General features: G+C 44.0%; 1 long non-coding RNA gene across 1 annotated transcript in view; it reads right to left on the reverse strand.

Annotated features, from left to right (window-relative positions):
* LOC111259463 (uncharacterized) overlaps positions 1–1,919 on the reverse strand; it is a 5,104-nt gene extending 3,185 nt beyond the window's left edge. The window contains exon 1 of the long non-coding RNA XR_002679640.2: positions 637–1,919. This is a non-coding gene — a long non-coding RNA (uncharacterized LOC111259463). The remainder of the gene's footprint in view (positions 1–636) is intronic.
* Between the last annotated feature and the right edge of the window lie 12,971 nt (positions 1,920–14,890).

Genomic DNA, 14,890 nt, shown 5'->3' on the forward strand with positions numbered 1-14,890 from the left:
TTTTTTTTTTTGTATTCATAAATAACTTTGAATATATGAATCATTTTACTAAAAAAAAAAATGCCTAAAACAGAATTTTGAACGTTTGAATATCTGGGTTACCGAAGATGCGTATATATAGAAAATAGCCAAATGGTGGTCTAATTCAACATTCCATCATTTAGCATTTAGTAGTACTCTACGCTGGTAGCTTAGCGGCGTTCTTGGAACGGAAATCGATAATATAAACTGGCCTTATGGGTGTCCTTAAAGTTTTTGCAATAAAAATATATTGTACCGATGAAATCATCCAGGAAAGTTTGTGCCAATGCAAATGCCCCATTTTAGGCATAGCTGTATATCCTCTCGTAAACTGCTGATGACATTTCATTTATCGCATAAACATCCATCCCAAGCACAGCTTATCGGTTTCTAGCCAAACGGAACACAATTACAAGCCCCCCGTACGTCTTACCGTTATAAAGTCACAGACCGTTTTTAACCCGTTCGTAATTACTGAACGCGTTGATTTCGCTATTTAAGTTAATTACAAATTGACTCTCATACGTTGCACTAACTAAATTTCCGTCTAACAGCTAACAACTGTGCTTGCTTTAAGGGTAGTGAAAAACAAAAAAAAAAAAAAAACGGGCTTACTTTTTTTGGGTCCTGCAAATTTTGTAGATTCTTCATAAACTCTTGACAGATAATTTACAATAACAAGGCTGCCAGATCTGTCAGGAAGCCGCTAAATACATGGAAAGGCCATCGATGACGCGATCTAGCCAATGGCATTCATATTTAGTCCTGACATGCTTCTCTCTCTCACGGCCTCACATATACATACGTATGCGATTCGTACTATCTATATGTGTAAGTATACCCTAGCACTGTTTACTGGTTCAATACTCTCGTACAACTAGAGAACATGCTGAGCTGCCAGAGTCACGCCCAGACGTCCTCCGGTTAGCAGTAAGTGGTACACAACAGGATCTCATTAATGCTTAGTCGATATCTGACAACTCCATCAGGGGGTACAGACTGTTTGTCCATGTTGGCGCGACGCCATTCGATTGACTGTTGCCTTCGTCGGCGATCGCAGTTACAATATGTAATTTTCCTTTCCCTTTATTTGCCTGATTTGGATGGTGACGCAAATGTATACGCTAACTGTGACGAACATCATGACGATGATAATGATTTACGATTTAACAGAAGGTGTTCGATGAGCTTTAATTGGCTCTGCGCCAATTCGATGGTTTTGTTTAAATCCAGACGGCGGTTAGCAAGAACGGCTTCGTCGGCAACCGCTTTAGACGACTAAATAGAAATGGAAAACTAGATCAGATCTAATGTTTCTGCCGATTTGCTTAGTTAAGCCATCAAGCTCTCGAATCGTAAGTAACATCCTCGTCCTCTCAGTACGAACGGGTCCATTTTGCCGCACGCTTCACAAACCACCTTATTGACTTTCGATAGAGTTATCTTCGTCGTCTTCAACCAGAACAGAGTTCATTCCGAGCGCAGAAACAGGCCCATGGCAACATCCGGACAAATTTCAACCAGCAAAAACTGACCCTAGCTAACCCGTACTGCTACAAATGTTGCTATTACAACTGAATGCCGATATTCGTGAGTGTTCTATCCGTGTGCGTATATCGTATGAACAGAGCCCGTATCTGTGCTCCCGCGCCCGTGAAACGTCCCGGCCTCGTGCATGTGAAGGGCGCATCCATCCGAACTTCATACCATTCAATAAGCCTAGCCAGCCGACACGATATATAAATGCATTATTGCTAATTTCATAACTGCCGCATTAACAGTCATCGTGCACCTCAGCTATGAGCGCGTCTGCTATTTTGCCAACGCAACGCATCTGCGTTTTGTGTTTGTCACGCTGTTCACACTGACGTCACTTGTCACTGTCCCTCACCGTCCACCAACTCATCCAAACTGGCACGTTCAATTGGTACCAAATGTATCGGATCTCTCTCGCCCTCTAGCGTTTCACTCTCAGTCTTGTTTTTATAGGTTTATCTTTCCTTCCTATGAATTGAATAACGTTACAATTTAGAGGATTAACATCGTATAGGCAATGTTTCGAACGAACAGCATACGGACCCACACAACCAACCAATGTGAGAGTGAATGACGCGCAGAACGAGGCTTTCTGTGAGAAGAGTAAAGTGGCTCATACACTGGCCCACACAGCGCATCTGCATAATTCCATCTAGATGTAGCGTAACGGCGCCATAAAAAATTATTGGGCTTTTCGATGATTTGGGTTTGGGCTGTGCTCTGGGTGGGTGCATTCAACCGGATTCAAATTGCGAGAACAAGCCATTCATTCGTGTCTATTATACATATGTAGTAGCAGAGATAACAGAAGGCCGGATGTGATCACGCGTCAGAAACATGACGACGACGACGCCAGATGCTAGCTTCGCCTAAGCAGTAAGGTTGTACGCGCGCTAATTGAAATCAAAAAGTAAATAATACAAAGTGAAGAAAAAATCGTCTCAGATTATGTATGTCATTAGCGCATGATCACAGAATGTTGAACGAGAAGCGGGTAACAATCCAAGGGCCTTTAATAGCAGAGAAGTTTTGTGACGACGTTTCGTACTGATAACAATTAGTAGCTCGTTCGTTAATTAGAGAGTCGACATTTATTTGGGCCTATCTGTGCCTGCGGTTAATAGACATGGGACATCAGAGCATAGTTTGGGTGCATTGTATGATGAAGCTCATGAACACGCTAATCGTTTTGATTCGTAAAACGTGTTGAATAGGAGCAAGAGAGTAACAACAAATAGACACACGGAGCTAACTAGGTCTATAGTGCTTTATCATCCATACATACGTTATGCTTGACTTCGAAAGGAAAGATTGTATGGGAACAAACATTGATGACAGTGCGCGTTAACCGTTTGGGAAACGCAATCGTATAATAAAGATAATAACAGCAGTCATAATGTTTCTTACATATGATTATGGCATTTTATCCGATAGCGAAACAAAAAGGTAAGCGAGTTTGCCCCCGATCACTTTGTGCCCTAGTAGCACTTAAGTGCCTCTAAGTTTAAGACTATTGTAGTGTCACGAAAGCTAATAGTCATATGATTACCATCATTGGTTTGTGCATTACCCGTATATGCCAGTTTAAGCCTGTCCTTGAACTGTCTTATGTATTTTCGTATCTCACCGCTGTAATTAGTATATCTGAGGATCTACCAACCAATCATCGTAGTTACCGCATTTGTCGTTGTTGACAGCGTTACTGTCGACGAGGCGAAGGCGACTTCTTGGTTTTTCGTCCTTATTAACCTGATGAAGTTATACCATCTCAGGCTTGTAAGCATTGGTAAACTGATTGGTGATCTGAACGTGTTCAGACGAATGAAAGCATTGCAAGCTCCCATGTGCAGCCAATGACCTAACGAGACACATATCTGTTACGTAGTAATGGTCTTTATTTCACGCGAACCATAACGCTTACATCTGTAAACGTAAAATGGATGCGTTGCCAAAACATATTCACATATAAATAACGGTTAATAAAGTAATTCGGGTTCTAATAACAATACGGTTCATAAAGGAAGATAAGTATCCGAATCTGATTGGTAACTTGAAGATCAGCCATCACGATGATAATAATAATAGTAGAGTACATTTTCCCTCTGTTTGGGTCGTATCGATCTTTACCTGCCGGCCATCTGGGTGCATATTTTAATCTGATTTATTTAAGCTAAAGGACTTTTGATCAGATGTTCGAAATTATGGCACTTTTCCTTTTCTGCAGATATCTCCATTCGGCATAGTATGAACGCAGACTAAAAATAAACTGGATAGCCAACCTGAAGCGATTGCCGTGAATGATCGTTATTATTAAAAAAAAGTTTGTGAATCTTTCTGACGTAACTCAAAAATGTATACCTGTAAAACATTGCCCGAGACGCGCAAGAGATCAAATTGGTCGTAATCGGCCGATCCACTCAAGCGGCACTTGGCTAATCAGTACTGGTCCTTAAACGAGATGTGTCGGGTTGGCTAGCCCTGAAGGCATACGACAGACTCCGTCGTCATCGTTCAATGATGCGCTCCAACGGGGGGAGTTCCAAACTGTCTTGGAATCGAATACGACTAACGACAGGTAAGATGACAGGACAGGATGAATAAGACAGCGTGAGGCTCCTGCCCGCTGTAAGCCTCCGCCGTCGTAGTCGCCAAGTTTTAATCCAGGATATCCTTTCAGCTCAGAGAACGTTCACGGTTTTATGCGACGATGCAGCAGGGGCGGCCCTAAGCAGCCCTATTAGAGCAATCGGTTTGAGGTCAATGGCCGCTGCGTGAACAGGGACCTAAGTTTCGAAAGTTATTTCATTAAAGATCAAGCAGATATCTACTCGGATATATTTGTTGGTTCATCTGGAAATGGCAGGTTCGATGGCTTGACAGGCTACTATGACCGTTACTTTAGGTTGACAAAGACCTTCAAACAGGCGCAGGAATTTGCAAATGGGTAAGTAGGTCACTATGTGCGTTTGAACAAGTTACGCTTAAGCTATAGCAACTTACATGTCTGATCGTCCTCCATTGCTTCGTTATATACGTATATACAAAACGAACGGAGATAGAACTCTTATTACTTAATACAGTGAATGTGTTGAGGTAGATAGATGTATCGTGGCTGCCATTAAGAAGTGACAAACGGTTGCCTGCCGTATGTCCTCTTGTAACGGTCTACCCGAGTCAATGATTCGTTATTAAGTGAAACGAAGGCCCCCTGACTAGGATTTTGTTAAACTTCGTCAGCACAAAAGCCATTTGCCAGCTAAATATTAAGTATGGCTTTTACGAGAAGGTCTGTTAGGCAGTCAAGTTGCCTGAAAAACTTTTTTTGCATTCGCATTAGGGTCAGGAGCAATAGTCAATATAAAACCCCGTTGCCACTTCAAGGTCCTGTTACAATAGACGCGCGGTGATTTGCGCGACAGCGCAAAGATAAGTCCGTTTCGACTAGTAACTTTCTCTAGCCAGTTGATCCCCGACCATCGCTGCAGTGCAAGACGGAAATAACCTAGATGTAGCAATACAGATGATTTAATCAGATGTACGCTTACGCTAGAAACACACTACTCTAATAGAGCTTAGATTAGGTACAACTCCATACGCAAATCAAATACAAAAGCAATTACAAAGACTGAAATTCTGAATTGAAAAAAAAAAGCACACCGACTTGTTTCGCAACAAAAGTTGGCCTTGGTAGATTAGCTGTATCTTCTGTGGCACTTGAATTTTCTACTTGTAGGTCCTCTACTCATCTGCCCTATAGGGCGACTTGATCCTATATTTGCTCCCTAATCTTTCGGCATACACTAATTTCGAGGTGTGCTGTTCAAAATCCAACGCAGCTGGCAAAAGGACGCTCGCGTTGAATCGTTATTTAAACAAAGGGGTGCACCGTTGAGTGGAACTGGCGGCGGCCGCATCCATCGTTGTAATCAATCACGTGTCTGCTGCTTATTGTGAGCCACGCAGCTAGCCCGTACCAGGAAGCATGTTTCATTGCTGTGCATTCGTACATGCTTATGAGTGTGGGGCTTTTGCAATCGTTGTCGTCCGGGTTAGTGTTGTTGTTGTTACAACAGCAGCTGCAGCAGCAGTTGGCCCATCTGCCGATGCTGGGCTGGCGGCCGCGAGCCCGGCCCATTAAAGTTTTTCGTGTTACTGCCGGCGTTGCGTCGTCGTGTTTGATGCTGTTGCTGAGTAAGGTATTCAATCCTCTTAATCTCGAGTTCTATATGTATCATCAATCTGCACACGATCATAAGCCCGTGATGAAGGTAGAAAGCGTTAGATGCTTAGGGTTGTGTCGGGATTCCGTGTCGGGCGCGTCGACACGAAATTCGAGGTGGGATCGTGCGATAAGATTTTCGAAAGTGACAGTTTCTGCAAAAGCTTCTGCTGTTACAGCAACAGAATAAAAGTAGCATTAATGGCAACAGCGACAGCAATACGAACGGCTTCCGCTAAATCTTGGCAGTGACTGGTCGGCGGTTGATGCCAGTAGAGACGATGGTGGCTGTGGTAACGCATTTGTGGTGATGTTGCTGCTGGCGCTTTTGACGGTTTCATAAAACATCCTTGATGATCTCAACTTGTGTTTGCTGCGTTCGTGTTTCGAGTTCCAACGAACCACGTCAATCCAGCGAATGAACGAAGAAGCGTCCGGGCGCATAAGCGAACGAGCGTGGAGTATGAACAAGGCAAGCAGACTTCGGCTAATGCTTGGTACTAGCCTCTAGGTCGGCGTGTGCGCTCAACTAGAGGCTCACTTCCATCATAAGCCAAAGTTCCCTTTACCCATTCTGCCCCGCCGTTTTTTTTCCCGAAAACCTGCGGGAGTTTGTGCTGTGCAAGTGTTGGGGTAGCAGGAATAAAGTGACGCGCTTTTCGCCCATCTCGAGCCGAGTTTCGTCTTGTCCGAGTCATCGTCATCTTTCTTCTCTCCATTCTTTCCCCTTATGTACCCCTATACGCCGGAGGTGCTGCGTATCTCAGATGCGTGGCTGACGAGCCGCCAGCCATCCAGTCCGCGAGCCAGGTGACACGGTGGGAAACCCTCGACAGAGGAACGAGCGTGCCACACATAAGAGAGAAGGAAAAGGATCTTGGGCGCCGCTGCTGATGCAATCTGCTTCTTAACACCTTTAGCCAGCTATTTCACGCAACATTGTAAACCCCTGCAGGACTCTCGACCCCTTTCGTCTTGTAATGCTATTCCACGCGCGTAAGCATTGCCGAACATGTTAATCATAAGGGATGCATGCGTATGGCCGTGACCCGTATTCGTGATGAATTTACACCTCTGAGGACACCACGCTGACTACTCGTATGCACGTCAAGCTGTGATTAGTTTCTTACGTGCTCCATACGTGCGTTATACATGGCAAGGCACAAGACGAAATCTACATCGATAACGCTATTAAAGCCGTAGGGACAACAGCAAAAAGTCGTCTCTTATCTCAGACGCAGGTGCATGAGTTTAGACCTCATAATCATGTAGTCTAAGTCTAGTTGAAAGTTCTTGCTCATACTTAAATATTATTAGGCTACAGATTTGAAAATACATGCCCTAAGCCTTGGCGGCAGACGAATACATCTTGACATTTATCATTCTTTGCAGATAGAGATCTCTTATCATCACAATATATATTAACCGATACGAACCGATATATATAGGATGAACTTCTCTGGAGTTATGACTCAGATAATTCCACGTGTTCGGATTTTTTTTGTTTAGGCAAGCAACGCATAACGACAAAAGCTTTTCTTCACGCTAAAGTATCGAAAGTCTTATTTCACCTTTTTGTTTCAACAAGACGAGTCCATCGTCCGCTGGCGGCTTGGCAACATCTCCATCACTTTTATCCAAAAGAGTATTGCCTTTTGCTTGCCGGGAGGTAGCCACTGGAGGATTTGGAGGATCTTTGTTGTGCGAAACGATGTGATGCGACCGACAGAAGGCACTGAACGCCGGAACGGGAAACGCGCAACAACACTATGAAATAGACCCTTATGTCGATGAAATATTTACACTCAATGGCTGCCTGTAGCAGAAACGCTGCAGGACGGTTAGACCGGAAAAGGTATGTAGCAACAACAAATTACACTTGTTTAGATTAGCACAGCTCTATCTACCGCTACTGCTGACACGCCCTCTGAGGCAAAAAGAACGGCCTTTTACAAGATGCCCTTGCTACCTTTTTCTGCCCAGTGTTGGTATGGACGTATAAGCAATGGACAGGGGAGTGTTGTGAACAGTTCAAAGCGGACAGATGAAAATCCGCCAACAGGAAAGCATCGTAGAGGATCACGTGAGAAAGAAATTCAAAAATTCCCTTTCTATCTCCTCTTTCCATTGGACTGAACTTCCGAACGTCGAAAGATCCTCTAGTGAAGCTAAATAGCTCGGCGTCAAATTATGGAACACGAGAGGCAAGCTGATGCAGACACCGTCGCCGTTGTTTCGTGAAAAAAACAAAAGAAATGCATGAGATATGCATCCCTGCCAATTCCTCTTTCTGGGCTTGACAGGTGCTTTACGGTAGATCACGAACCACCTGCGACTGCAGCAGGAAACGGAAAGAAAGCGTAGCACGTACACGCGATAAGGTAACCCCTGTGAGGGAGTCGGCGCCCATGGCGAGATAGTGTCGAGATATCGGTTTACTAGAAACATCGGCTGGTAGAAAGCTCAACTTGGAAAGGCGGGTACAGGAAAAAACGTGGTAGCGAACATGTTGGACTTGCAAGCAGGCTCACGGGGGTTCAAATTGTAGTAGCTCAAGGCGAAATGAAGAAAAAAAAAGTGTGAATTTGCTCTGAAATGCGGAAAGCCGTGGGATAGAGCTGACTCTACAATAGGAGGTGATTGAACAGCACATTCTGAAAGTTATCCGCTATCTCCGAGGAAGAGTGCATTCTTAGAACAGAGGATAGATTCACAGGACAAAGTGGGAGACGCTAAGCCCTTCAGGACTCTTTTTCCTTCTCTACTTTGCAGTAAACGGAGAGTAACTATTTTTAAACGAAACTCGAATGGGGTAAAAATAGAACCAATGAAAAGAAAAACAAAAAGCAGAGATAAAAGAAGCCGAGTGAAACCGGGTTGTACCCAAGAGAGAGCATGAAGCAATGGCTCGCTCATGCTGCAAGTGAAATACGATTCATCACCTATGTCTGTACGACGAGACAAGCATTTCCATCTTTTCGTCTAAGACAGCCACTTGCTCCTGCTGCTACTAGTTCCGTTCCCTTAATGCCCCTTCTTTGCCTTACTTTACGTCTCTTGGTCAGCCTTTCGTCCCAGCGCACCAGTACCGCAAAGTCCGCCAATACCACAACGGCCATCCGCTATCGGAGCATTTGATTGAACCAGGTCGTAGTCCCATCCACCGAGCGCTGCTTAGCAGAGTCCTCCTTCAGGAGCGGTGCTTGCCAAAGCCGTCGAGAAAAACCTATCGACACAGATATCCGTAACTGGCACTGCTTGTCAGGTCCGAATCAGGTCTATCTCGGCCAAGTACGCTCATCTCATTTGCTGCAACGATTGCAAAGGGATACGTTGAGAAGATGGCTCAGCAGAGAATCTTGGACGTGAAGCTACTAGCAAGCCAGACACCTTGGCCCACGGAGGGCGCTAGCGCCTATAGTAGAAGCGGTGACGACGGGTGAGCGAGTGCGGATGTGGGATATGGAATGAGGAGAGGGGAAATGGCTTTATGATGCAGGGCTTCATCGGAAACGATCGATACGAAAAGGGCGGCGCAAAATATGAGGTGTGTAAAGAAACGACTCGTTTTGATAGAAAAGTAAGGTCTAACGCAACTCCGGAAGACGGATGGGATAAAACGTCTCACTGTAAACAGTATTATCAGCCATGGATGATAGGTGGGTTTTCCATTGGCATGCCTTGAATCTGGTGATGGCTTAATTGATCCGCGTGAATAAAGGGGTATATCCTTATATTGGACTGTACCTGCAAAAGGCAAATCACATATATATTCAAACGGGCAGAACAGACTGGAAACGCAGGTTATGGAATTCAATCTGTTAAAAAATAGTATATACATTACCAACCAGTGGTTGTAAACATTAGCACCTATATATACATCTGTTGCGCTGTCAAAAAAATAGATAAGGTGTAGTCACTTCAGTGTTCATCATACGGGGGGGGGGGGGGGTATAACTAGCTAAGTACATTTGAGTGCGTCATATGCAAAGAAACTATGCAAGGTATATTGGGGTTAATCATTCATGCGGTAAATGCTGTATGTCGACAACTATTTTTCGTTGGGTCTCCACCAATTTTCCTCAATTCACCACAGTAACCCTGCTTTTACCTACTTGTTGAGCTCGACACAGATATTATACCAATTGAAGTTACCATTTGTCTTGCTACGAGCGATGCTAAAGAGCCAGCTGTTCGAAATAGCGAGGCAGCCTATCCACGAGTGACACTGTCAGATGCAATCCTGTATGCGCGTGTGCCTAATAACCCAGCCAAAAAGCCCAATAATCATCGAATAAATTCGTTGTCTGATTTGAACTATGTCAAGGACGGAAGGAATATGTTTCATGCGTGAGACGTCGCTGGGTTGCTCAGTCGACTAGGAGAATCCGAGGTGGACGTATACGAGCGACATATTATAGCTTCAGATGAGGTTGTAGAAGTGACGTGATTGGTGCGAATGCACTCGCAGCCTCAAGCTGGGCTGTGAAGAGAGTGAGCATGGTTTTGGGCTACAGATTTGGGCCCCCGCGCACATGAAAAACGTACTCTGACCAGGTGTTGTGTGTGTACATATCTGCAAAGTAGCTGTATTGCTCTGTCGGTCAATGGCGTATCGAAGAAATAATACCGACTGGGATATAGGGGGCACACGAGGAACTGCCAGGGCACAAGTTTCCTTTACTGTTCGACTCGATTCCTGACGACCCACACAGAGCCATTCTCCCTTTCGAGTCACTGCCGCTGCGCCAATTCTTGATGGGTTGCTCATTGAGATACAACTGTTTAGATACAGGCACCCTCTATACTATTCTGTGCAGTGATGGCGACGATTCGATTTAGTCTGCAGCCTTACGGAAAAACGGTACTCGGCATGGTCTTCAATAGTGCGAGACACTCGGAAAAACTACAGCTTCCGCCTTTACAAGTAAGCTACATTACTATACAGGTATATATATGTGATTGAATGTGTAAGTGCGTATATGTGTATGTCCGCATCTACGCTTGCTAGCTAGAGATAAATAGAGGCTCTATCCGGATAAGTTTCGAAGGGAACAGACTTTATACGACTTCCCGTGTCTTGTGCCTTTCGGTGGAGCTCAGAGGACGGTATTAGAGATATCATCCTCCATGCACGATTCAATATTGGTCCGGTTTGTGCTGTCAGGCGCCCGGTAGCACTCGTAGCAGGCATCACACAGACAAAGAGCTAGACGTAAGAGCCGCACGAGCTTAGCAATATTGTGGGAAGGAATCATCTTTATGGTGAGCGTGGTTCCTGTCTTATCTCGCTTCGGGCGTTGAGACTACAGGGTGAAACCGACTAGTTTTAGAACGAATGCGACGCCTCAAGAAGCGCTTGAACAAACCGGTGCGTTCAACATCGTACGCCTGAATGAATGAATGATGGGCTGCGAAAGTGTGCCAAGCGTGAAGCAAAAAGCTGATTGAAGTTATTGGAAATTTAATGATGAATAGTCCGTGAGATCGACGCGTCTGAGGCAGGAGGATCGCAAAGGAATGGAACCGAGCGGCTTTTGGCGTTTTGGCATTACCTGACGTCTTCAATGTTAATATGGTAACCATCAATGCATTTAGAAGAACTGTGAAGCTTAAGGAAGTGTACGACGTAAAGCAACGGGAAATATCAAAATGATAAAACAGAAAGGTAAACCACACCGAACGACCTTTGATCAGTTCGTTCAAAGTTTGCGAAGCGGTAAATAAGTAGATTCCGGTGAAACTGGTGACCCTGGCCACATTAAAGCGTACGAAAACAAATGACTAATCAGCGTTACAGGGAAAAAGCGGAGACAATCATCCACTCCAGAGTGTTTTGAGAACTTTATACTCTAGTATTAGTTAGCGTTACACTTTCAGCGTAGGGCTAAGGCCTGCTCTGACTTGCGGTTATAGAGAGAACGGGCCTATTCGCTGCAAGGAATCGCAATGGCAGCACCACGACTAAAAACGATCTGCTTGATTGAAAATAGAGGCAAAATATTATGAATGATTCAAGGTAGTTCGGAGGACACGTTTCTTATGAACAGAGCTCACTTCAACTTAACGGTTATTTATACCAATTTCTTCGCAAAAGACCAGTACAACTTGGGCGATAAAAGAAAATCTAAACCAGCTAAGTCAAAATGGTCTATGCATTTGACAACAGCCAAAGGGCACCAAAAATAAATTCTGAACTAACCAAATAGAATTAAATTAAATATACACTTTATCACTTGGAGATTTTTTTATTATTTTCAAAAGGCTTAATGTCACAATGTCGCAGTATTATAAATAATGGCGTAATCTGTTTTACATATCAAGCGTAAAATCTATTGTTTATCTAGAAAACGTTTTCAATCATATGTACGGTCGGAAAGATTCTTGCCTTCTGAACATTTGGATTGCTTTCAAATGCGAAAAATAAAATCTACATCAGATATTATCCACTTGTTTGCCCTAGTTATTAACGGTATTACCGTTATTAACCGGTATTACCGTTATTAACCGGTATTAACGTTAAGAATAAACATAAGTAGCTTTGAGGCCACAGAGGTCAACAGCTATGTCCTAAATAGAAGCTCGTTTCACGGTTATAGTAGAATCAAAATTTAAACGCCTTTCTCTGTTTCGTTTGGCAAAGGGTTGGTGCTCTAAAATCGACGACGATTAGACTAACTCTGTGTGTTTGTACCTGACGTTTTGAAAGCATTCAATGGCCTACACAGTTTACGTACATTACTACGCCTACCATTACATCATATGAAAAGCTACACTTATGTATGATAATTATACGCTCATACGATGACATCGACAAGGACTAAACTTAGAAACAACGGGCACCATCGGCTCGCCTTAGTTACATTCGCTCCCACCACGAGAATTTGTCGCAGAGTTTCTGCCCCCCTCGGATTTACCGTCCGTTGCCAGCAGCGTGCTTTGCCTCTTGTATGAGGGTGTTAGTGAATGAAGCCGATCGCCATTCTCGATGCGACGAGATAATCTCCAATATCGGTAGATTGTACCAAGAGGACGCAGCCGCTGGAGGCTACAGACCCCCTGATGCTCATCAAGTCAAGCCGTTGCAGAATGTGTATCTACGCGGCGCTTTGGCCCCTGTGAGTGAGTGTTGCGCTTACGATAAAATGCCTGCTTTCGCTAGTACTTCACGAACCGATTCAATATGGGCTGAATTATACAAGCTCGAACCTCGCTATCCGTTTAATGTGGACGATACTATCAGTGACATTGCTCGCATCTCGGAAGTTAGAAAAGCACTTCACTAGACAATCGAAGAATGCAACAAAAAACGATGTGCCTTAGAGCTTCTGCTTAGATATTTGATCGGGTCGAACGAAGACGATTCAAACTAGGAATTGTGTTCATTACACTTCACGATGATCTTTCTTTTTTCTACCTCCGCTTCTAATGAAGAGCTATTTCTTTTGGCTGATGTCAAAATGTACCATTCTGTGTATAATATTTCATAGGATTTTAATATGAAAGAAGATTTAGAGGTTTGTTTTTAGTGTTCCAGTTTATCAGAAATTCGACGAACAATTTATTTGTCAAAAAATAAATAGAAATTCGATATGTTCACTAAGAAATTGGTTTATCCTCTATCACGGCCCTGCTTCATGAAGATTTGGACCAAATGGTTAGACATATCTGTGACTCGAAAAACTGCTGCAGCTTCCCCGCAAGCCCAAGCCCAGAAATATGTTCTAATCAAGTGTAGTGCAGCATGGTGCTCACATTCTACTTGTAATCTTAGTTATGGCCTTCGAGTATATAGGTAGTCAAACCAATCGTGGTGGGTTTTATAGGAAAACAAAGTCAACAAGGCAGGAAGCAAAGAACAGAGCTAACGATCAATGCATTCTTTTTGGTCTCGACGTGAAGCAGAACGGCTGTTTACGTTAAGCGAAGTCGGGCTACCGGCAAAGCTGATGGTTGTGCTGACGGCGATGTCGAGCTCCCAGGCAATAGCAACTAAAAAATATACGATGAGGACACCAGCCAACAGGGAGCGCAGATGGTGCATTGGCCAACGTTGCCGAACCAGCTTGCTAAATGAGAGCCCGGACCGTTCCCTAGATACAGTTCGAACGGTGCCGCCTCAAGCCTGACCCAGTTCTGCCACAAGCGCTAAGGCTAGTTAGTACTACTTTTTGTAGGCGTAATGAGTTAGACAGGCGACAGAAGAAGCTAGGCCAAAAGCGAAGGTGTCTCTCTGGGACCCAGCTCACGAACGCCAGCCAGCTAGAGAAGGTAAGCAACGACAGGAGGTGACGAAAATACCAACCGTAGGCGATAACAACAATACGAGAGAACAATGCTGCGACGACGGCGGCAGCCGAAATAACAAACCGGCAAAAAACATCGCAGTTTTCGCGTTGGCAGAGCTCATGCTACTGATACCGCCTATTTCCTCAGATCGCCGGCAGACATGGATGGCACCGGCACGCGTTGCGCATACATATGGGTTCTAGACATCATGCGGATCGTTAGAAAATTATTATAGCGTTAAATGGTTATCGAGAATAACGTTGTTACCAAATTTGAACTATTTGGGTAAATGTCTGTATTTTCGGGGTAAGAGGCGGACCGGGAGGTTGACTGTTGATTGCTCATATGTTGTTGTTGTTTCTGCCGCTATTATTCTGATTGATGAACAATGGCTTCGATGGTGTACAAGTATAGAAACATTCAATATTTAAAACTAAACTATGGAAGGATCTTCCGGTATTCGTATTGCATGCGAAGCTTCAGGAAGAAAAGCCTTAAGCGCGAATGGAAATCTAATAAGGGTTATATTGTGAAAACCCTCTTTCTTCAATAGCTGTTTCCTTTCTAATAATGCTCTTACTATATATTTCTTCTAATTAGCGTTTGAGCTATGCTGGCGTATGTTAAAAGGTTAGCTGGACTTTAATTGCCCGCTGTCGGGGGCTTCACCCAAAAGATTAAGAAGACTAACATTACACAATAGTTCTTGGTCAATTGGATTATCTAATCTCTTACTCAAAAAATTAAACCTATCACTGCGCGAAATGACGATACCGCTGTTGAGCGCCACTTTGAAATCCAGTTTGGACGTTTATACCGATAACT

The sequence above is a fragment of the Varroa jacobsoni genome, unplaced genomic scaffold (assembly GCF_002532875.2).
Source record: "Varroa jacobsoni isolate VJ856 unplaced genomic scaffold, vjacob_1.0 scaffold_334, whole genome shotgun sequence".
Taxonomy (NCBI): Eukaryota; Metazoa; Arthropoda; class Arachnida; order Mesostigmata; family Varroidae; genus Varroa; species Varroa jacobsoni.